The sequence below is a fragment of the Triturus cristatus genome, chromosome 9 (genome assembly GCF_964204655.1).
Source record: "Triturus cristatus chromosome 9, aTriCri1.1, whole genome shotgun sequence".
Classification (NCBI taxonomy): domain Eukaryota; kingdom Metazoa; phylum Chordata; class Amphibia; order Caudata; family Salamandridae; genus Triturus; species Triturus cristatus.
Genome location: NC_140592.1, coordinates 656,887,278 through 656,911,106, shown reverse-complemented (window position 1 = coordinate 656,911,106; position 23,829 = coordinate 656,887,278).

Genomic DNA, 23,829 nt, shown 5'->3' with positions numbered 1-23,829 from the left:
AAGTGAATTCAAAAGATTTTGCAAACCCTTTGGTGTTTGCGACAACAATATTGTGTCATCAGCAAAGGTTAATGCGCAGACATGATTCCCCCCCAATTTCGGAGAATCATGATTGGATTTTTGCAGGAACTCAACCATGTCATTGACGTATAAAATAAAGAGGGTTGGCACCAGGACACATCCCTGACGCACACCTCTATTGACTGGTATTTCTTTGGTGAGTTCTCCCGCATGGCCCCAGCGCACTCTTGCAAAATTATTCTCATGCAACCTAACCAGCTAGACTAGAATATTTTTAGGTACCCCCTGTTGTAATAGATTTAGCCACAAAAGGTCTCTAGGGATCGAATCAAATGCGGCCTTTAAATCAATAAAGGCCACATATAAGTGGCCAGATCTTAACCTAGTGTATTTCCAGGCTATTATTACCAATCTAAACACCTGATCTATGGTGCTTGTCCGCTTTCTAAAGTCTGCTTGGAATGGGGAGAGTACATTATTTGCAGACATCCAATCACTCAATTTTTCCAAAATCTGTTTGGCATAAACCTTTTGTAGTATATCCAACAAACTAATAGGTCTGTAATTAGCTGGCTCGTCCCTGCCACCCTTTTTGTATATCGGGACGATCTCCGCTCCCTTCCAAGATTCGGGGATTGGCTGCCCTCCTGCAATTGCATTGCTCAACAGGTTAATATATGGTGCCCACACGTCTGGTGCATGTTTAAAAAGATCGCCCGGTATTTTATCAGGGCCAGGAGCTTTGTGAGCCAAAGCCAATCTAGTATCTTCGATACTAAAGGATAACGGGGCAATCTCAGTTGATGACATGAGGTTTTCGATGTCACAATCGTGGCCACTCATCGTAGGAGCTAGAGAAGCATACAAGTGGGCAAAGTGCCTGTGCCAAGTACCTGGATCCAGGTTTCAGTCGAGGACTTGGATACTTGATTTCTTTCCATTTGCGATAATCCGCCAAAATAAGGATTGATCGCCCACTTTTGATGCTATCAGCAGTTCTCCCCAACTTGCGTCTTCCCAGCACCTACGGGCTACGTTCAGGGTTTTATTATATAATTTCCTTGCTTTCCTGATAACAGTTGGATCCTTTGCATGCAGTGCCTTCATTACGCATTGTTTCTTTTCAGCGCAATCTTTACTAAACCAGGGGTTTGTTGGCCCGTTCTTAGTGGTATGTTTGATTTTTACAATCCCTGGTTTAGTTAGGTATGGTTCTATTGTCTTTACTGCCCTTCTATTGTTGCTCACTATGGGCTGGATAACTTCATAACTTCATTCCCAATTCCAGAGTGGATCAATAAATGTTTTTGGAACGATTCCTCCGCAAGATCTAGGCAGAGTGGAAAGTGATCACTTTCTCTTCTGGCATCTACTTTAAAATCTTTCACATAAGCCCAATAAGCAGTGCTTATCATAATATAATCAATCCTTGATGTCGAGGGCACCCTCGAAAAGGTATTGGATCCACCAGGGTCCGACAGAGTTCTACCATTACATGATCTTAGGCCTTTTGCCACAGTAAAATGTAATAGTTGTAGTGCAGAGACAGAACATCTAGGAGTTTTAACTATCCCTAGAGGAGGTATACCCAAAGCAATATCTTCTTCCTCAAAAATTTCGTTTAGGCCTGACCGTGGTTCATAACAGCAATTAAAGTCCCCACCAATTATAATGGGCCCATTAGGCAGTATAGGGTCTATGACTTCTTCCAAATGCTGTATTATTGTTGATTCTTTTGAACTATCTCTTGGCCTAATATATACTTTAAATAAATATAACCACGGGTTATTTGTAAATTTGAAGCTTAGGCCCAGGGCATCCTCTGTATCTAGTGGTATAATTCCTATTATGGCATTTATGTTATTCCTTACCCAGATAAGGAGTCCTCCTGATGGTCTTCCTCTGGGTGATTGACGCGCCTCTACACTGAATGTTCTGTAGCCCACCTTATGCAGTGGCTCCCTAGCCCACGTTTCCTGGAGGAGACAAAGATCGAAAGCATCAATGTATTCCTGCCAGTCTGGTTCCTGTAACTTTCTTGTAAGACCGGCTATATTCCAGCTTACCATCTTCACACAGTTTGAGTTAATATAAGTGGGTTTAGTATTAGGGTCATTACAGCCCGCTGGTAGGTGTACTAGGTGGCTTGAGCGCTGGGTGACACCATTAATGCAGTCGAGACCTACCTTCCTCTATGGTAATATTTAGTCTTTCCTCGGGGTGTAGAATCTCATGATGTGTATCTACCTCGAGTGCGGAAGCGATTACAGTTGCACTTTGGGGCTCGGGGGCTATAGCGGGTGTCACTCTTTCCGGAGGGCATTGGTGCCACACCTGACTCAGTCAGTCTGGATCTTCAAGGTTAGTTTGCCCCCCATGAGTATATGACTCGGTATCCCTACCAGGTAGGCAGGTTCTTTTTTGCCTAATGCCAATACTGGAATTAAAGAGGGAGTGAGATCTTAGGTTCATGGTTATTAAATTATCAGCGATGATTTTAGAGTAGAATGTTAACTTTATATCGTCCAAATCACCCTTATCTTGTTGAATCCTTTCCACATTTTTTAAATCTGATCTTATTATAGAAAGGCACTGCCTTTCCTTTCTAATCCAGTGTACGGATTTATTTATTAGGGAGTCCTTGTCTTCCCTGCTGCCCGCCTTCAATCTTGGAACGTTTGTAAGGAACACACTACGGGAATCCAGATCCTCCTCAATTAAAGAGTGGGATGCCCGGTCTGGCTCTCGGTTTCGCTCTAGCCCCCTGAACCCCCTCCAGGAGTCCTGGGCGATTCGTGTAAGTCTGTCTGTGCATGGGATTCTTGGGTTTACATGAGTAAATTGTGCCTGGTGTTGGGAGATAGGCTTTTTAAAATAATCATGATTATTATCTTGTTCTCTTCCAAAATTAGTTGGAAGATGTAAGTTTGGGATTGTATTTTTACTCGAAGTAGAATTCTGAGACCCAGGGCGACTTTTGGTTACTCGAAGTGTTGGTTGGGACAATTGGCTCTCACTGGCCATACATGAGGATTTCTTTTCAAGTTCAATAAATTCCCCCAATGTAAAAGTTGAACCACCCTCATATTTTGGTAGGTAGAGAGTTAAGACCTCGAGCATTCTTTTAATTGTCCTGACCTCCTCTTGGAGTACGTCAAGTTTGTTGTATAAGTTTACCACTAGGCTATGAGTATCCTGTGTCACTGGTTTGTCTTGTGTCTGCACCTGGGAATGATCCCCTGTCACATCAGGATGCTTTGGAGACGTTTCATCCTTACTGCTCACATAGTTTGTATTATCAATCTCTGGGTTGTCACTTAGGGGTGCAAATCTATTTGAGCACTCAATATTGGTCACCACTCTCGGTAATGCTACCTGGATTTCTGTCTAAATTTTCAGTATTGTCAAGGCTGGAGGGGCTTGTAGTGACTGGCCCCGTACTTTGCTTCGAGGGTGGTGGAGTTAAAAGTTGGGACTGAGTTGTGGAATAAGTCTGGTGGACTGTGACAATGGGACCAGGGGACTTTGCTCGTATCACCTTCTCTCTTTTACCATAATATGATGAGATTTTATTTTCTCCCTTGGTGTTAATCCCCTTGTCACTAGATAACATATTCTCAACTTCTTCTATTAGGTCATCAATCTCAGCCAATGTACAATTGTTTGCTGCAGATTTTACTGGCTTCTGCGTCTTAGCTAATTTTCTCTTCCCTATCATAGGTTCAGTAGCCTTCCGCATTCCCATCGTTACCCTGGGGGTGGGTTTACACAGTATATATTACAACTGCTATAACTCCTTTATCATGTTCCAAAAAGAAACGAGAAGAGAAAAAGGGGCCAGACTATCAGTATAACTAGGGTATCACCCAAAATCGATACCCCAGGCGAATATTCTGGACACAATCAATGTTTTTAAAACTGGGTACCACGCATGCACCCTGAAAGTAAGTTACTATATAAAATTTCATATAACGAAAATAGCGGCAATAAGGCCTCAGTCAATTGATGGTGCAGGAATAAAATGCATGAGTACCCGTGTGAATCTGGCGGGGTCTTGCCTTTAATTTACCAGAATATCTTACTTGACAGATAAGGGGGGTGGCCCAGTCCAGTCTTTTCCGGTCTTTGACGGGCGCTGACGGGCCCGCCCTTGGCCTGGGCTTAGCCTGGGCACGCCCGCGCGTGTCCCGGGCTGCGGGATGCGAGCGTGGATGAAATAACGCGGCGCGTTACCACGTCACCGCTGCGGGGCTGCTGGGGGCTGTAGTTCAATTGGCGATGATGGCCGTTCACCTCACGGCGGAAGCTGAGTCAAACAGGTAAGCCGTTCCCCTCACGGCACAAGAGAGCTGGCTGGCCGTTCCCCTCACGGCTTTTCGTGGGACCCACACTGCGTGATGCGAGCGCGGATGAAATAGCTCGCCGCGTTACCACGTCACCGCTGCGGGGCTGCTGGGGGCTGTAGTTCAATTGACGATGATGGCCGTTCACCTCACGGTGGAAGCTGAGTCAAACAGGTAAGCCGTTCCCCTCACGGCACAAGAGAGCTGGCTGGCCGTTCCCCTCACTGCTTTTCGCGGGACCCCAATATTTTGCTGGATCTTGGTGGGCGTTATAATATTGCATCCAGACCTATCACACAATAAAGGGCAAGCATCTTGATGAAGCCAAGCCTCTTGGTTTGCAAACACTTGTTAGCAGTATCAAATGAATAACAAGAATTATTTTGATGTGAATAATTAGAATTGAGAATATTTTAATTCTGAAAATAATACACCGTGAATTAAACATTACTAAGGGCTGTAAGTGGTAGTGGTTTTCGGGGTGTTGCAGTCACTCCGGTTCTGCCCTTCAAACTACTTTCCTCTGCAGGCACTCTCTCTCTCTGTTAAACACATATGCCCATTTGCTACCTATATCTTCTAACATACCACATCTGCACAGCCGCGCCCGTGCAGGTAAGAGTGGTGGGGGCCGGCTGGGCCGAGTATTTCGACAGATGATGAAGAGGGCAAATTAATTATTTATATAATTTTCCCTCTTCATCGTCCGTCAAAAGCCCCCCCCCCCAACTCGGGCCCACCGCCCCACCGCTCTCACCTGCACAGGCCGCGGCTGCATCTGCATACCTCACACCTCCTTTCCTTGCACTCTTAAGGAATGAAAGATTACGTAAAAAATGTGAAATCTACATTGTACCTGCATGGCATGGATTGCCTTATCAATTTTCCAATTATTGTTCAGAAATTGACCAGTATTTTTCCTGTAAGACTGAATATTGGGCCCCACAGAGACTCGTTTCAAGTTCAGATTTTACAAACTGGTAAGTCTGAGACCTAGAGGGACTCTCACCGAAAGAAAGCCCTGTAAACTCCCACCCCAGAGCTCATTTCTGTTTCTCCATTCTTCCCGCCCAAATTCGCTTTTTTCAACAACTTCTCTCCTTTGCTGTTCCTTTCCTCCTTGCTCCCCAGCCATACTTATCTTTACTGTCCCCTACTCACTCCTCAGTTGCTCTCACACCGTTCCCTGTCCCAGTTTTGAAAAAATATATAATTTTTTCACTCTTTAGAGAACTCACAGTTGCAATTTACTACTGGGTGACTCCTTTCTGTACATGTGATTTAGTCCTCATTTTCTTTTAGTTTACTACTTCAAGATGGGCATCCGCTATCTTAGAAAGAGAACATTTTTAAAAAGAACAATAGAAAATTGGCAAAAAATTATGACTGTGCGCATTCGTGGTGCTCTGTGCACGTGTATTCAGCATCATGCTGACATTGCGGTAGAATCATGACGCATCTTGTGCACCTTTGATGGATGGCGTGTGCACCCTTATGCATCAATGCACCAGTGTTTCCCCCCGATTCTGAACAACATCAGCAATGTTAGCTTTTTTCGGCTCTTGTTGCACACCAGTCAAAGGAAACAAACATTGGCAAAACCAATAACTCACCACTGACAGAAAAAAACGAGACCGATTGATTTTGCCAATGACTGTTTCATTGGCAGCAGCAAAGCCAATCGGTCTTTCAACATCAGAAAGAGGGAGGGTGAGGACTAAGCAGCAGGATGGAGTAAGGAAGGAGAGCAAGCCGCTACTGGGACGTGGACATCCTTTTAATAATGCAATTGCTGCGTATGGGTGCATCAGTTTCTAGGTGATTGTGTGGATGTCAGAGTGAGTAGGTGAGTGTGAGGATGACTGCTTGACATGGTGCATGACCGTTACAAAAGCACAGTCCCACTGTCATTCACACTAAAACTCTTTTAAATGATACTGATACAAAAATTCATTACCCCACACTGACAAGCCATTAGGGTATTACATTGGATTCTAAGTGGTCATCTTTTGCTTGAACTTTCTCCAAAAGTTCTGTTGCTGATATATTATACAAACTAACTCCTGTTTTTAGAATATGTTTCATGGCATATAGGAGGCAAGGCAAGTCACTCTCAAATAATTGGTAAAATAGATATTGGAATACACTGAAGAAATCCAGGGTCTTCTGAATAAAGTCTACTACACATATACTCAGCTGCAGGCATTTGCACAGTCAGCTCGTCATACCTTGCAACACACTCAAATAAGGGGGAAGAAAAGAACCCCTACTTCGACCTCCACTCAAAATATCTATCTCACACAAAGAGAAGTAGGAGTAAACTATAACTCAATTCTAGAGGCTTATGGCAAAGGTAATATGTTTGAAAACCTGCCCTCCCTTACAGAATTGTGGCATGCCTCATCATTGGGCTGCTAAACAACACCCCTGCGCAGACCAAAACATGGGGTGGAGCAATAGGGAGCAATAGGGAGGGGGAAACAATGCAAACATTAAGAAGAGTAGGAATCAAGTAAATAATATGTGCAGAATATAGATTCTAAAAATAGCTTAGGGATATCCAATTTCCTATTTTATTCCCAGATTCCCGGGTCAGGGTAAAATTTCAAAATAGAGGATGGTTATTAACCGTTTACCCCTCCTCTCTGCATGTAAGTCAACATGTTTATGCCGGTTATTGTTCTTTTCTGGCTTTCGGCAGGACCACAAGATCCCCTTTATAATTCCCTCCTTTCCTACCTTTATATTAGTGGATCGAGGACTGACCCTGTTTTTTCATGCAGGATGTGTATTCACACTTCAAACATGATCGATGTTTATAGTTGGTAAAACTCAAAAAGGCGAGGGAGCGAGGGCGGCTCCTTGTAGTCACACATTTGTCAAGGCGAGGCCGCCGCTTAGACACTGTCTCTCCGTACGCCGTGAAGGTGACCTTCACGGCATACACGGTCAGTCCTCGATCTACAAATATAAAGGTAGGAAAAGAGGGAACTATAAATGGGATCTTGTGGTCCTGAAGAAAGCCAGAAAAGACACAATAACAGGCAGAAACATGTGGACACATGCCACAATTTTTTGGGTGAGGGCAGTTTTTAAACATATTAACTTTGCCATAAGCCTCTAAAAGTGAGTTAATAGTTTGCTCCTACTTCTCTTTGTGTGAGCTAGCTCTCAAAACAAGCAAGAAAAAGATGCGAGAAACACCAAGCTTCTAAACTTTTTTCCCCGTACACTTAATTGAGCTCCTTTTGCTTCCTTCTTTTGAAACAGCTCAATGTCATCACCAATAAGCTCTTTAGAATGCAAAGGGCGAATGCTATAATGCTCATAAATTTCTGTTCTGGACTGATCCACCTTCTCAATCTGACATGTTGATGGAAATGTCTGATCCTCCATATATGTGATATCTTGAAGGCTATCCACATTTCTATAGTACATTTGTACCAGATATAAAGTTGCTTTTTTAACTTTGGTAACATCTACTAACTCCTGCCATATCTTCTTGTTCTTCGTAGACACACCATTTTCAAGAATTACTAGTCCTTCCTCTCGATCTCTATCTACCCCTGCCGTTTCAATCTTTTTCTTGAAATGTTTTGGCAAATACACTACTCTTCCATTTATACATTTCTGCAGCTTTGTCAGGGGTAACTTGCCTGTTTTTGGCTACATACTTACTATAGCCTGAAATGGATCTATAGTTTGGATAAGAATGGGCTTATAAATATTTAAACCTAGAAGTGATTCTGGACTGGGAACCAGTTCTGACATGTTATGCACAGCTCTAGTAGGCATTTTATTATCCTCTAATTTATTGTAGCAGTACTTACATATAACTTGTCGTGTGGACAAGTCAAGTCATGGTTCTACAAATAAGTACAGTACAAACTTTTGTCAGTTATCATTATTCTCTTTTTCACTTTTTCATGATAAGTCAATGTTAGACCTGGCATCATTGGCATGAGTCTCTCCTCCATTTTTTTCTGTTTGCCTCCTCTGTTTACGATGTTTTTGCTGGATTATTGCTTTGGGCACTGTGCCACTGCTGATCAGTGCCACAGTGCAAGTGCTCCCTATGTTAAAATTGTTACATTGATTGGTGTTACCATGATTGGCTTGGTTGACTTACTGTTCAGACCCTAGTCTAGTGCACTGCGTGTGCCAAGGGCGTGTAAGTTAACTGCTGCTGGTGGGCTTGCAGCACGGGTTGTGCCACCCACAGAAGTAGCGTGTAAAATGTGTCTCAGGCCTGCCACCGCAGCGCCTGCGTGCAGTCCCTGACTGCCATGTCGACTTGGTAAGGAAACCTACTTACCAGTCTCTAAACCTTCACTTTGCCACATTTCAGACACCTCTATGGTAGGCCCTAGGGCAGGGTGCATTGTTGGTAAAAGGTAGGTCATGCCCTGATGTGTGTGGCATGACCTAATAGTGAATTACAGCCATTTTCGTTTTTCACTATTGAAGGGCTACCTGCCTCCAATAGGCCAGACTGGGCAGACTGATTATTAACTCCATTATAATCTATCTGACTCAGGGAGCATGGTAGCATGTCGAGTTTAGTATCCCTGAACTCAGAATTTAATAACACACCCTTTAGGATGGATGGTTTTTAAATTCTATGTTTGAAAATAGCACTTTTAGAAAGTGGCTATTTTCTTGTCCAACTATCTACCGGTCTCTGCTGGTTTGGTGTGTGTGTCAGGGGCTGGGTGGCTCCAGAGGTCTGGGTGAGTCAGTGTGGGGTGAATGGGGCGTTTACACGTAGAGTGAGGGAAGAGTAGCCTGCCCTGCCTGACACAATACTGGCTCCGCCTCCTGCTGGGCGACTGATAGCCCTGCTCCTGCCAGTGACAATACTGGCTCCGCCTCCTGCTGGGCGGCTGAGGACTCTGCCCTGCTCAGTGAATAGGCCAGGTGCCTCTGCCTGGCAACACACACAACAAACCTGAGATGGTGGGAATCTCCCTGCTTGGACAAAGGGAACAAAGGGAAAAAGGGGTATAAGAGAAGGACCCCTGAACCAAGAACTCAGATCACTTCTGACAAGGAAACCTGTACCAAGGACAAGAAGCCTGCTGATCTAAGGACTTGCCTCCCCTTTCTGCCAGAGTGCTGTTTTGCTGTGGAGGAACCTGAAAGCTGCTTCTTTATTTTTGCCAAGGAACAAGGAGAGAGGAACTTGGTGTGTACTCTCTGAACACTTGCTAGGAAATCTCCAAGGACTGGAAGAGTGCCAGTCTCCTGTTGAAGTCACAGGGCCAAAGGACTTCACCATCTACTGAATTGCTGAATTGCTGGAAAGTGTTGGTTCCAGTACACAAGGGAAAATCTGCAGTCTCGACGCCAGCAGCAACGCCAGTGAGCAGTGGGTATCGGCCCCGGCTCCAAGTGACCCCGTCTCGACGCCGGTATCGACGCCAGTGAGGAGTGAGTATCGGCTCTACCTCCAAGCGACCCCGTCCCGACGCCGCTGCTGATCGCATCGACTCGACGCCCTTCTCGACGCCGTGAGCGCTGCTCCGGCCCGACATCCCTCGACACCGCTGCGGATTGACCCGACTCCGAGGCACGATCGACGCCGACCTCGACGCCGACATCTCGACGCCGTGGATCATCGTTTTCTTCGTTTCTCAAGGTACTGTACTTGTGGGGTCTGTTGCAACTCCAGGCTCGACGTAGCGCTCCTCGCGGTCGACGCCGAACCTTGGGAATCCTGTAGACTCGACGTCGTGTGACTCCTGTGGGGGTTACATTGTTGCCAAAGAACTGTGCTCAGAAGAATACTTTGCTAAAGAACTATTTGCCAAGAAGAAACCTTACTTGAACTATTATTTTTCCTTCCAAAGAGTATTTATTAAGACTGTGGTATATTTTTGTCGTTATTTGGTCTTGTGCTAAGCCTTATATAAAAATACTATTTTTATAATAACTTCGGTGTCGTGTCCATCTGTAGTGTATTCACTTTATTACTGTATGTGGTCATAAATGCTTAACACACTGCCTCTGAGATAAGCCTGTCTGCTCTGCCAAGCTACCAAGGGGGTAGCAGGGGTTATCTGAGTGTGTAATCCCCTTTCCCTGACTAGAGTTGGTTGGTCCCTATTTGTCAGAAGTGTATACCTCTGCCAACTAGAGACCGCCGGTTCTAACATTGGTGGTCAGCGGTGAGGATTGAACTTTGCATTTATGACTCATGTGCAGTGATTAGTGTACGCTACATAGTGAAAGCAGACCATAACGCAGCCACATTCGGTTTTGGTAGGATTGCCTATTTTTGTTCTCCGCTTTCCTGGATCTGATTTTTTTTTTAAACACTGCCAGTTTTGACCATGGAGAATGCCGGAGCTGCTACACCTGTGGAGAATGTTGTGGGGGAATTCGATAAGGAGAAGATAGATTCCTACACGCTAAAAGATCTAAAAGGATTTTGCAAGCAGTTTAAAGTTCCTACCACAGGTGTCTCAAAGAAAGAGGGCTTCCTCAAAGCGCTGAAGGCCTGGTTAGAGGCCAGAAATCCCTCTGATCCGGTGGTGGTACCGGAAGAGGAAGAAGAAGAGGAAGAGGAAGAGCCCACAGGTGGGCCAGTGTCATCTCCAGGCAGTAGTGCGTCCTCTAGGAGCCTTTCCCCCGAAGAATTAGAAGACAGGGAGAAGGAGAGGGGGTACAAGTTAGAAATGGCAAAACTTAAATTAGGAGGGCAGTTGGAATTAGAGAATGCAAGAAGCAAGAGAGAAGCTGAAATGGAGAGCAAAAGATTAGATTTTGAGAGAGAGAAATTAGCGTTTGAACGGGAGAAGATGGTGAGGGAGATGGAGCTTAAAACTAAGAGTTTAGAGTTGAATCCCTCTGGTGGCAGCACTCCATCCGTGCCTGCAGAAAGTAGGTTTTATTTTCCTAAAGATGTGATCAAGGATTACAGTAAGAATGAAGATATTAGCCAATGGTTTAAAGCATATGAGTTAGCATTGTTGGCCCACCGGGTCCCTGAGAAGGATTGGGGAACGGGGTTGTGGAGCCGCTTTACAAACGAGGGGAGAGATACCTTGTTGAGCCTTCCTGCTGAGGATAGGATGTCTTATACTCATATGAAAGATGCTTTAATGCTGAGATATGGCTTAACTCCAGAAAAGTACAGACAAACCTTTAGAGAATGTAAGAAGTTGCCTGGTACTACGTGGGTTGAATATGTGTCTTTTTTCTGCAGAACCATGGATGGTTGGATAAAGGGTAGCAAGGTTGATAGTTATGATGCTCTTTATGATTTGTTTGCTTGGGAGCACTTGTCTAATAACTGTTTTCCAGAGCTACGCCAGCACCTTGTTGATAGCAAGATATCTAACCCTAGAAAACTTGCTGAGGAGGCGGACCGCTGGGTCAGTACCAGGGTCCACAAGGGTCCAGTGGGAGACTCAGCCAAAGGTGGGCAGGGTCCCCAGCAGAAGAGTGGGGGGGACAGGGGTAAACAGAGGGAGTTTCAGAAAGGGCCCCAAAGTAGTCCCCAAGGGAACCAAGGGAAGGGTTCCCAGCCTCCCCCTGTAAAGAAGCCAGAGGCCCCGACAGGTAAACCTGTTCACAGGGGCCCCATGACCTGCTATGCCTGTAAGCAGGTGGGACACCGTTATTATGATCCCCAGTGTCCCATGAAGGATTCGAATGCACCGCCGCGTGCACCCCCTCGTCAGGTAGCGAGTGTAGCCCTGGGAGGGGAGGAGATGGGTGCCCCCGGTGGGTGGGGTCCCGCAGAAATGTCCCTGGTCTCTTTAGGAGACGTGGAAATGGTCCCTCCAACCCCTCTGCCTAGTAACACTAAGAAATATAGGCAGTGGGTGACCATTAATGGCCATAGGGTGGAAGCTCTCAGAGACACCGGAGCGAGTGTGACAGCTGTCAAGTGTCACTTGGTGTCCAGAGAGCAGGTGGTCCCTCATGCATTCTACCCCGTTGTAGCTGCTGACAACTCACAGAGTCAGTGTGAGGTAGCTCAAGTTCCCTTTGAGTGGGGGGGGGTCTCAGGTACTCTTCAGGTTGCTGTGAGGCCCGCCATGCCTGTTGATTGTCTCTTGGGCAATGATTTGGAGGACTCCCCTTGGGCTAAGGTGGAGAGAAAAGCGCATCTGGAAATGTTGGGTCTGCCTGAGTGGGTGTGTGCGACCACCCGGTCCATGTCAGTCAGTAAGGGTGTTGATGGGGGCCCGGAGCCTGAAAGTATGGCCCAGGTCCCAACCGTGAAGAGAAGAGGCAGGGGGCGCGGGAAACCGTCCCCCATCGTTCCCGCGGTCCAGGAGGGAGCAGACCCTGAGGGGGATGCCCTGGAACCGACAGGAGAACAAGTGGCCGAACTGGGAGACCTGCCCGAGCTGACCCATTGGCAGCAGGATGGTGGTCCCTCCAGGGAGGAATTTTGTGCTGAACAGAAAGTGTGCCCTTCTCTTGTGGGTATGAGGCAGCAGGCCTCAGCCCAAACGACAGGTGATCAGTCAGGATCACATTGGGTCTACTGGGAGAACGACCTCCTGTATAGCGAGCCTAAGGCTGCTGAACCTGGGTCAGCCCGTGTGCTGGTGGTACCCCAGCGCTTCAGAGCCTTCCTACTGGGGTTGGCTCATGACGTTCCGTTAGCTGGACATCTGGGGCAGGACAAGACCTATGACAGGCTTGTCACCCATTTTTATTGGCCTCAGATGAGAAGGGATTCAGATATCCATTGTAGGACCTGTCAAACTTGCCAGGCAAGTGGGAAAAGTGGGCGGAAGCAGAAGGCTCCCCTCCAACCTTTTCCCGTCGTCAGTACCCCCTTTGAGCGAGTGGGAATTGACATTGTGGGGCCACTGGACCCCAAGACAGCCATGGGCAACAGGTTTATCCTGGTCTTGGTGGACCATGCCACCCGGTACCCGGAAGCCATCCCTCTCCGAACAGTGACGGCCCCCGTGGTGGGACGGGCACTGATGGGTGTTTTCTCCCGCATGGGGTTCCCCAGAGAGGTGGTGTCAGACCGGGGCACCAACTTCATTTCGAATTATATGAAGTCTCTGTGGAAGGAGTGTGGGGTAACCTACAAGTTTACCACTCCTTACCACCCTCAAGGTAATGGGCTGGTTGAGAGATTCAACCGGACCCTAAAAGGCATGATCATGGGTCTTGAAGAACCAATGAGGCGTAAATGGGAAGTCCTCTTGCCATGCCTGCTGTTTGCTTACCGTGAGGTGCCACAGAAGTCTCTAGGGTTCAGCCCCTTTGAGCTTTTGTATGGTCACCCGGTAAGAGGACCTTTGAGTCTGGTCAAAGAAGGCTGGGAGCAATCTCCCAGGAAACCCCCCCAGGATGTATATAGTTACATGCTGGCCTTTAGGAACCAGACTCGGCGCTTCAGAGATCTTGCTCAGGCAAATCTGGAGGCCAGCCAGGAAGAGATGAAGCGGTGGTACGATCAGAATGCCACTCTGGTTGAGCTTCGACCTGGTCAGAAAGTTTGGGTCATGGCCCCTGTGGAACCTTGTGCGCTCAAGGACAGGTGGACTGGACCATTTGAGGTTGTGGAGAAGAAGAGCGATGTCACCTACTTGGTGGACTTGAAATCTCCCAGGAACCCCTTAAGGGTCCTGCATGTCAACCGGTTAAAGCCCCACTTAGAAAGGTCCGAAGTGGGCATGCTCCTTGCCACAGATGCTGGGATGGAGGAGGAGAGTGAGCCTCTTCCTGACCTCCTGTGTGCCAAAGAAAAAGATGGGTCAGTGGATGGTGTTGTCCTCTCTGACACACTGACCCCTGAGCAGCAGCAAGATTGTCGCCATCTGTTGGTACAATTCCCTGATCTGTTCTCCTTAATCCCTGGTGTCACTCAGTGGTGTGTCCATGATGTGGACACCGGGGACAGCACTCCTGTGAGGCGCAAGGCCTACAGGGTGACTGACAAGGTCAGAGCATACATCAAGGAGGAGGTCTCCAAGATGTTTGCCTTAGGGGTGGTTGAGTCCTCTAGCAGTCCTTGGGCCAGCCCAGTGGTCTTGGTCCCAAAGGCTGCCGCGCCTGGTGCTTCACCAGAACTTCGGTTCTGCGTGGATTACCGAGGACTCAATTCGGTCACCAAGACTGACGCGCACCCCATCCCCAGAGCTGATGAGCTCATCGATCGGTTGGGGGCTGCCCGGTACCTTAGTACGTTTGATCTAACGTCTGGGTACTGGCAGATCGCCTTGACTGATGGGGCAAAAGAGAGGTCTGCATTCTCCACACCAGATGGGCACTACCAGTTCCGTGTGATGCCCTTTGGGATGAAGAATGCCCCTGCCACATTCCAGAGGTTGGTTAACCAGGTATTGGCCGGGCTGGAAGATTTCAGCGCCGCCTACCTGGACGATATAGCCGTGTTCAGCGCCAGCTGGGAGGAACACTTGCGCCACCTCCAGGAAGTGTTGTTGGCCCTGCGCAGAGCAGGCCTCACAATCAAGGCTAGTAAGTGCCAGATTGGGCAGGGTTCAGTGGTGTACTTGGGGCACCAAGTAGGGAGCGGCAAGGTGGCCCCCCTGCAACCCAAGATAGATACCATCCTGGCTTGGGAACCGCCCAAAACCCAGACTCAGGTGAGAGCCTTCTTGGGTCTCACGGGTTACTACAGGAGGTTTGTCAAGGGGTATGGCAACATTGTGCACCCCTTGACCTCGCTGACTTCCAGAAAGCAGCCGAGACTTGTGATCTGGACTGACGCCTGTCAAAACGCCTTTGACACCCTAAAAACTGCAATGTCTACAGCACCGGTCCTCCAGGCACCCGACTTTTCAAAAGAATTCATTGTCCAGACAGACGCTTCAGAGCATGGTGTGGGGGCTGTTCTAGCACAGATGAATGAGGAGGGCCGAGACTTACCTGTAGCCTTCATCAGCCGGAGGTTGCTTCCCAGGGAACAAAGGTGGAGTGCGATAGAGCGTGAGGCATTTGCTGTGGTCTGGGCGCTGAAGAAGCTAAGACCCTACCTGTTTGGGACTCACTTCCGGGTTCAGACAGACCACAGGCCCCTCAGATGGTTAATGCAGATGAGGGGTGAGAACCCAAAGCTGTTGAGGTGGTCCATTTCCCTACAGGGCATGGACTTTACGGTGGAACACCGCCCTGGTACAGATCACGCCAATGCTGATGGTCTGTCCAGATTTTTCCGCCTTAGTGATGAGGACTCCCTGGGTGAAGGGTAGTTCTCCCCACATTTCAGCTGGAGGGGACACGTGTTAGACCTGGCATCATTGGCATGAGTCTCTCCTCCATTTTTTTCTGTTTGCCTCCTCTGTTTACGATGTTTTTGCTGGATTATTGCTTTGGGCACTGTGCCACTGCTGATCAGTGCCACAGTGCAAGTGCTCCCTATGTTAAAATTGTTACATTGATTGGTGTTACCATGATTGGCTTGGTTGACTTACTGTTCAGACCCTAGTCTAGTGCACTGCGTGTGCCAAGGGCGTGTAAGTTAACTGCTGCTGGTGGGCTTGCAGCACGGGTTGTGCCACCCACAGAAGTAGCGTGTAAAATGTGTCTCAGGCCTGCCACCGCAGCGCCTGCGTGCAGTCCCTGACTGCCATGTCGACTTGGTAAGGAAACCTACTTACCAGTCTCTAAACCTTCACTTTGCCACATTTCAGACACCTCTATGGTAGGCCCTAGGGCAGGGTGCATTGTTGGTAAAAGGTAGGTCATGCCCTGATGTGTGTGGCATGACCTAATAGTGAATTACAGCCATTTTCGTTTTTCACTATTGAAGGGCTACCTGCCTCCAATAGGCCAGACTGGGCAGACTGATTATTAACTCCATTATAATCTATCTGACTCAGGGAGCATGGTAGCATGTCGAGTTTAGTATCCCTGAACTCAGAATTTAATAACACACCCTTTAGGATGGATGGTTTTTAAATTCTATGTTTGAAAATAGCACTTTTAGAAAGTGGCTATTTTCTTGTCCAACTATCTACCGGTCTCTGCTGGTTTGGTGTGTGTGTCAGGGGCTGGGTGGCTCCAGAGGTCTGGGTGAGTCAGTGTGGGGTGAATGGGGCGTTTACACGTAGAGTGAGGGAAGAGTAGCCTGCCCTGCCTGACACAATACTGGCTCCGCCTCCTGCTGGGCGACTGATAGCCCTGCTCCTGCCAGTGACAATACTGGCTCCGCCTCCTGCTGGGCGGCTGAGGACTCTGCCCTGCTCAGTGAATAGGCCAGGTGCCTCTGCCTGGCAACACCCACAACAAACCTGAGATGGTGGGAATCTCCCTGCTTGGACAAAGGGAACAAAGGGAAAAAGGGGTATAAGAGAAGGACCCCTGAACCAAGAACTCAGATCACTTCTGACAAGGAAACCTGTACCAAGGACAAGAAGCCTGCTGATCTAAGGACTTGCCTCCCCTTTCTGCCAGAGTGCTGTTTTGCTGTGGAGGAACCTGAAAGCTGCTTCTTTATTTTTGCCAAGGAACAAGGAGAGAGGAACTTGGTGTGTACTCTCTGAACACTTGCTAGGAAATCTCCAAGGACTGGAAGAGTGCCAGTCTCCTGTTGAAGTCACAGGGCCAAAGGACTTCACCATCTACTGAATTGCTGAATTGCTGGAAAGTGTTGGTTCCAGTACACAAGGGAAAATCTGCAGTCTCGACGCCAGCAGCAACGCCAGTGAGCAGTGGGTATCGGCCCCGGCTCCAAGTGACCCCGTCTCGACGCCGGTATCGACGCCAGTGAGGAGTGAGTATCGGCTCTACCTCCAAGCGACCCCGTCCCGACGCCGCTGCTGATCGCATCGACTCGACGCCCTTCTCGACGCCGTGAGCGCTGCTCCGGCCCGACATCCCTCGACACCGCTGCGGATTGACCCGACTCCGAGGCACGATCGACGCCGACCTCGACGCCGACATCTCGACGCCGTGGATCATCGTTTTCTTCGTTTCTCAAGGTACTGTACTTGTGGGGTCTGTTGCAACTCCAGGCTCGACGTAGCGCTCCTCGCGGTCGACGCCGAACCTTGGGAATCCTGTAGACTCGACGTCGTGTGACTCCTGTGGGGGTTACATTGTTGCCAAAGAACTGTGCTCAGAAGAATACTTTGCTAAAGAACTATTTGCCAAGAAGAAACCTTACTTGAACTATTATTTTTCCTTCCAAAGAGTATTTATTAAGACTGTGGTATATTTTTGTCGTTATTTGGTCTTGTGCTAAGCCTTATATAAAAATACTATTTTTATAATAACTTCGGTGTCGTGTCCATCTGTAGTGTATTCACTTTATTACTGTATGTGGTCATAAATGCTTAACACACTGCCTCTGAGATAAGCCTGTCTGCTCTGCCAAGCTACCAAGGGGGTAGCAGGGGTTATCTGAGTGTGTAATCCCCTTTCCCTGACTAGAGTTGGTTGGTCCCTATTTGTCAGAAGTGTATACCTCTGCCAACTAGAGACCGCCGGTTCTAACAGTCAACAATCTGCGTGTGATTCTTATAGTGAGTGTGTCGACAACATATACAAACATACTCTCGTTTTTCAGAACATACTGTCTTACATTTTGTAATTGCTTCTTCAAAAGTATCAACTATAGTACCTGTCTCCTGTTCTGCAACTCCTCCTGTTATCAACGCTTCAATTTACCTGCTGTCCTGTCTGGACCAAAGAATCAAAACTGCACATCACCACAAACCTTTCTACCTCTGCCACAGTACCATGCAAACATGCTCTATTCATTTCTCCTAAACATAAACAGGAGTTTTCACATAGTACAGCCCCCTAGCTAAAGTGTGCATTGTTGAGCGGTGTACAGCTAACATCCTAAAATGATGAAAGGTGCTTCGGCACACTTTCTTTAGTAAAAAAACTAGTGAGTGTCCCGCACATTTTTATGCTTTCTCAGCTTGCATGGATCCAAACCTTGTAAAGTACGTATTTCGGTTCCAAACTTCCGCTTGGAAATATAAGTGGGAATTTTCTCAATATATCAATGAATTGATGTCTAATACTACAAACACTACTACAATTCCATTTTTATACAGGCGCCTAACTTCCTCTTCCTTGTACCTCTTCGGCAATAACGTCTTCTACATTTCTAAGTACCATCACTAAGGGTGGGCGTAGTTCGCGAAGTAGCACTTCGCGAAGCTACGCAAAGTGAAGTTCGCACTACGCGAGCTACGCGTAGCACTTCGCGAACTGCGTAGTAACATGTTCGCACTGTGCAAGATGTTGTTTTCAATGATTGCACAGTGCAGACAAGCAACCGGCACTGTGCAATCATTGAAAATGGCATCTTGCACAGTGCGAGCTGTAGTTTTCTGCTGCTCGAGTAGATTTTTACTCGAGCGGCAGCTTTCTCAACGCGAACTGGTAGTTTCTCATCGCGAGCGGTCGCGAGCATATGCGACCCCTCGCAATGAGAAACCTGACCTCCTCGCGTTGGGAATCTCGCCTGGAGGTTTATTTTCCATGCTCGCGATCGCCAACTTGATGTTGCTGATCGCGAACAAGGAAAAAGTCTCGCCGGGATGTCATTTTGCTTGCTCGCGGTCGCCAACTTAACGTTGAGGACCGCGAGCAAGCAAAAAATGACCGCAGCACTACGTAACACTACGCTACGCGTGTTCGCACTGTGCTACGTGCAGTTCGCGTAGTGCGAAGTAGCACGAACTTCGCAAACTACGCGAGCGTTGCGTAGTGCTTCGCCCAGGCTTAACCATCACCTCTTTTGCTATAGGACTGCCATTCTTCATTTCAGTACATCATCCTCTTTCATCAATAGCATGAACTAATCTGTTATCCTGGAGTTAGCTTTCTTAATTAAAGAGAGGTTCTGTACCTATCCATTCTCCGCTATAAACTGTACAAAAGTACTTCTATTCACTAATTTGTTTTCTGGTTTTGTCTCCTCATGCACACACTATTTTGTCAAGAATCTTCATTCTTTTTAGAATCAAAATCAAAAGCTTACTCTTCTGCAGCACACATAGAAAGAGGAAAAGTTTCTTGTGATTGTTTTTGTACAGGAAGGTGTCTCTTCCTGCTCCAAAACAATCATCCCCACTACACAGGCACCCTTGCACCATGGTGGAGCATAGAGATCCATCATATTGTTGTAAATTTGATGCATCCCTGTGCTTTGAAGTAATGCAGCACAGCGCAGCCAAATTGCATGCCGCTCCTCACTGCCTTACTTTCTTGTAAATTTAGCCCCAAGTGTACAAGTACATACAGTGTCTTACAATTGTAAATACGAAGACACAACGTAAGAGCTATTGGAGGCTTCTCTACCACTGTGTTACTGATTTATTTAGTATCCCAGTACTGTTCTGCCTAAACGTATCAGATTTACATTTTGGGAAACGTTGCATGTAACAATCTGCATGTTAATCTCTATCAAAGCATATAGCTCACTAATTCTTCCAAGTACATGCAGAGAATGTGTCACCGCTTGCATATATAATTCACCGGATGGTTCTAAAAGACTACATATTCCTCAGTAAACATGTAAAATAATGTGTTTGTGGTTGAATACATGAAAACTCCCTGGATGATTGAATTGGTGCATAGGTAGTGCCTAGGTGATTCTTTGAGGATACAGGTATTGCCCGGATTATTCCCTGAGTATATCAGAACTCCGTGGGTCGTTCCATATCTGCATTGTTACTGCCTGCATGTTTGCATGAGTATATTGCTACTATCTGGATGTTTGGATGAGTGCATGAGTAGTGCCTGAATGGTTAGTTAAGTGCATGACTACTGGCTCAATAATTCCATACATGCATAGATAGTGGTTGGATGATTAAATGAGTGCAACTTTAGTCCTGGATGATTGCAGGAGTGCATAGATAGTATAAAGTTGATTTATAGAGTACATGGATAGGGCATACGTAATTGTTTAAGTACATGCATAGCACCTAGCACATTGGATGAGTGCCTAAGTAGTGTTTCAGTGATTGCATGGCTACATGGCTACTGCCCATGTGTTTTTGGTTCAGTCGACAGGTAGTGCCTGGGTGTTTAGATAACTACATGGATAGTGACTGGATAATTGAATACGTGCATCAGTAGTGCCTGCCTGATTAGATGAGTAAATTACTAGTGTCTGAGTGATTGCATGACTTCATTGTTAAAGCTTTCGAGATTGGATGGAAGTAAGTGTACTGCTGGGGTGATTATAGTTGTGCAAGAGTAATCTCTCAATAATTAAATGAGTGCATAGCTACTGGATGAGTACATGAGCAGTAACTTGATTAATCCATCACTAGATTAGTGATTTGACATACGTAATATATCTCAACCTCCAACCACTGTGAAAAATAGAAACAGACAGAAATGTCTTAGAATTTAATTTTGAACATTAGGCAATCAAACAACATACAATATTTTTTTAACAAAACTTTAATTCAACATAGGCAAATGTTTTACTGTTTTTTTTTCTGTTCTCAGCTTTCATACTTCTTCACTTTCAAGTATCATCATAAAAAAATTGGAAAAAGCAATCAATGGATTGTAAAAAAAGAAAATGTGCACAGTAGGTCATTACAACTATGTCATACGGTTCACTGCACTCACTACAAGTTTTTTAATATGGGCTTGCTGATAGTTTATTACCTTAATGAAAGCAAATATATGGTAAAAGTGTTTCTGATAGTTTTATATCTAGTACGAAATATCAAACAATTATGAAGTAGCCTTTTTGATTATCCTTTTGTAAACATCTACTGCCTGATTGTTATTGGGTTACAGTGCATCACAACATTTGACCTTGGAGGGAGGTTAGACCAAATGATTTCTAAAGTGTTCTTAGTCCATGTATGAACAACATAACACACAGTACTATGTAGAAATTGCTGTAGCAGAAACTAAAGGGGACATTGTTTTAGTGGTGAAGAGACTTTCCACATTCATCTTAAGGCTACTGGTATTATAGTACCTCCATTTACTTTTTATCAGTATTAAGCCAATGTAGTCCTCAAATGTTTTATCATTTGTTTCCTGCAGTTAAAAGGAGTCCTTCATTTCTAACAGATTGCCTAGGCAATACCCCTAATAGGCCAAATAATGTCTCAGAAAAACATAATCCATATATATGTCAACACAATACCACCATTCACTCAGGCACTACATATGCACTGATCAAATCACCCATCCACTACCCATACAGTCATCCATTCACTCAGGCACTACTCATGCAGTGATCCAATCCCCCAGGCACAACCCATGCACTCATATAATCACCCAGGCATTACCCATGTACTCATTCAGTTAACCAGGCACTACCCATAAATTCATCCAATCACTCAGGCACTACCCTTGCACTCATCCATTCACTCAGGCACTACCTGTGCAATATTCAATCACCCACATACTCTGCATGCACTTATCCAATCACCTAGGTGCTAACTTTGCACTCATGCAATCACTCTTGCACTCATCCAATCACCCAGGCACTAAGTATGCACTCATCCAATCACCCAGGCACTATCCATGCAATCATCCAATCCCTCAGGCACTATCCATACACTCAACCAATCACCCAGGCACTATTAATGCACTCACACAATCACCCAGGCTGTACCCATGCACCAATCCAATAACCCAGGTACTACCCATGCACTCATCCAATCACACAGACACTATACATGCACTCACCCAATCACCCAGGCAATATCCATGCATTCACCCACTCACCATGGTACTATCAATGCATTCACCCAATCACCCAGGCACTACCCTTGCATTCATTCAATTTCCCAGGCACTACTCTTGCGCACCCATCCATTCACTCAGGCACTACCATGCACTCATTCATTTACCCAGGCACTACCCATGCACACATCCAATCAGCTAGGCACTAAACATGCACACATCCAATCAGCTGGGCACTACCCTTGTAGTCATCCATTTACTCACACACTACCCATGCACTCATCCAATGACCCAGGCACTATTCATGCACCCATACAATAATACAAGCACTACCCATGCACTCGTCCAATCACCCAGGCACTATCCGTGCATTCACAAAAGCATCATACTAACTGAAATATAAACTTTACATTATTAAAAAACTAGTGTCTGCTATTGATTAAAGTCTGTCTATATATATGTTTAAGACCTCCTCAAAAACATGCTACTTTCGCCACGTCATTCTGGATATCAAGACATCTTCGTGAATACAAAAGAATGTAAAGAAAAAAATGCTAATTAATCCATTGAAGAAAATACAAGCTTATAAAAATACACCTTATAGAGCCATTTTAGATAGAAAATACAATTTAAAGACTTTAGAAATTCAATAAAAAAATCATAGGTTGCATGGACGTGATAATTGGCAAACAGAATTTGAAAAACCTTAGAAATTCACTGACTACTCGAGATTACTGACTGCGATATCTGGATACATCTCTACTCTTCAACAACTAAGTCTGCAATTAGCAACATTTATAGTCTTTTAATCAACTTTAAACCAAATGATTGTTCTAAATTAGCTGTCAAATGGGGCAGGCTATTAGGCATAAGCGTTACATCGAAAGATATAGAACGCTCCTTATCGAATATCAATAATAGCGTTCACTCTTCCAGTCTAAGGCTACAGCAATTTAGAACGACCTGCATGCTATATTATACACCGGAAATCATTTCTAGATGGTCTCTTAACAACTCTATCAATGATTACACTAAATGCCCCAAATGCTCTGCCCACGCAGCCGATCTGACACATATGCTGTTTTCTTGTCCTATCCTCAAGGATTATTGGTCGGACATTCGCAAGGTTCTAGAAATTAGGTTAACCCAGCTCCCTCCATTCACTGCCTCCTCTGTTTTGCTAGATATTCATCCCACCTTTTTTCCCCAGGCAGCTCTGGCTTCAATTCTTATGTCCTGTGCTAAACTAACTTTGGCCAGAGCCTGGACTTGCTCTGACCCGCCATCAGTCTGGGACTGGTGGTCACTGGTAATTGAGACTTATTCAATGGAGGCTGCATTAGCTAATCTCAGGGGGACTCGGTCTTTGATGAAACATGAAAAGAATTGGGGATCATTTATGGAATAGCGCTGTCCCCTTGTGTGCTCAATTCTGTTTACTGGGTCGGCCCCCTTTTCCCTTTTTTTTTTTTTTTTTTTTCTTGTTTCTTCCCTCCTCTCGTTTTGCAAACAAATGCATGTATTAATGTATGCTTTATTCACCAGCCTGTTCAATAAAAATATTCAAAAAAAAAAAAAAAAAAAAAAAAAAAAGAAATTCACTGAAAAAAACAAAGGTTACAAGGACGTTATAGTTATGATTTAGCATTCAAAAATCCTTAAAACTGCACTGAAAAAACAAAGGTTACAGAGATGTTATAGTTTGGCTCAGGTTTCACTCACGCAAAACCAGAGAAATTCAGCAGTTATAGTTAGCTGAGTTAACTATAGCCTGTGCCCCTGCAATGCACTGCTTTTGCCCTCACATATTACATCACTCTCATGGTTATTGACATAACTGATC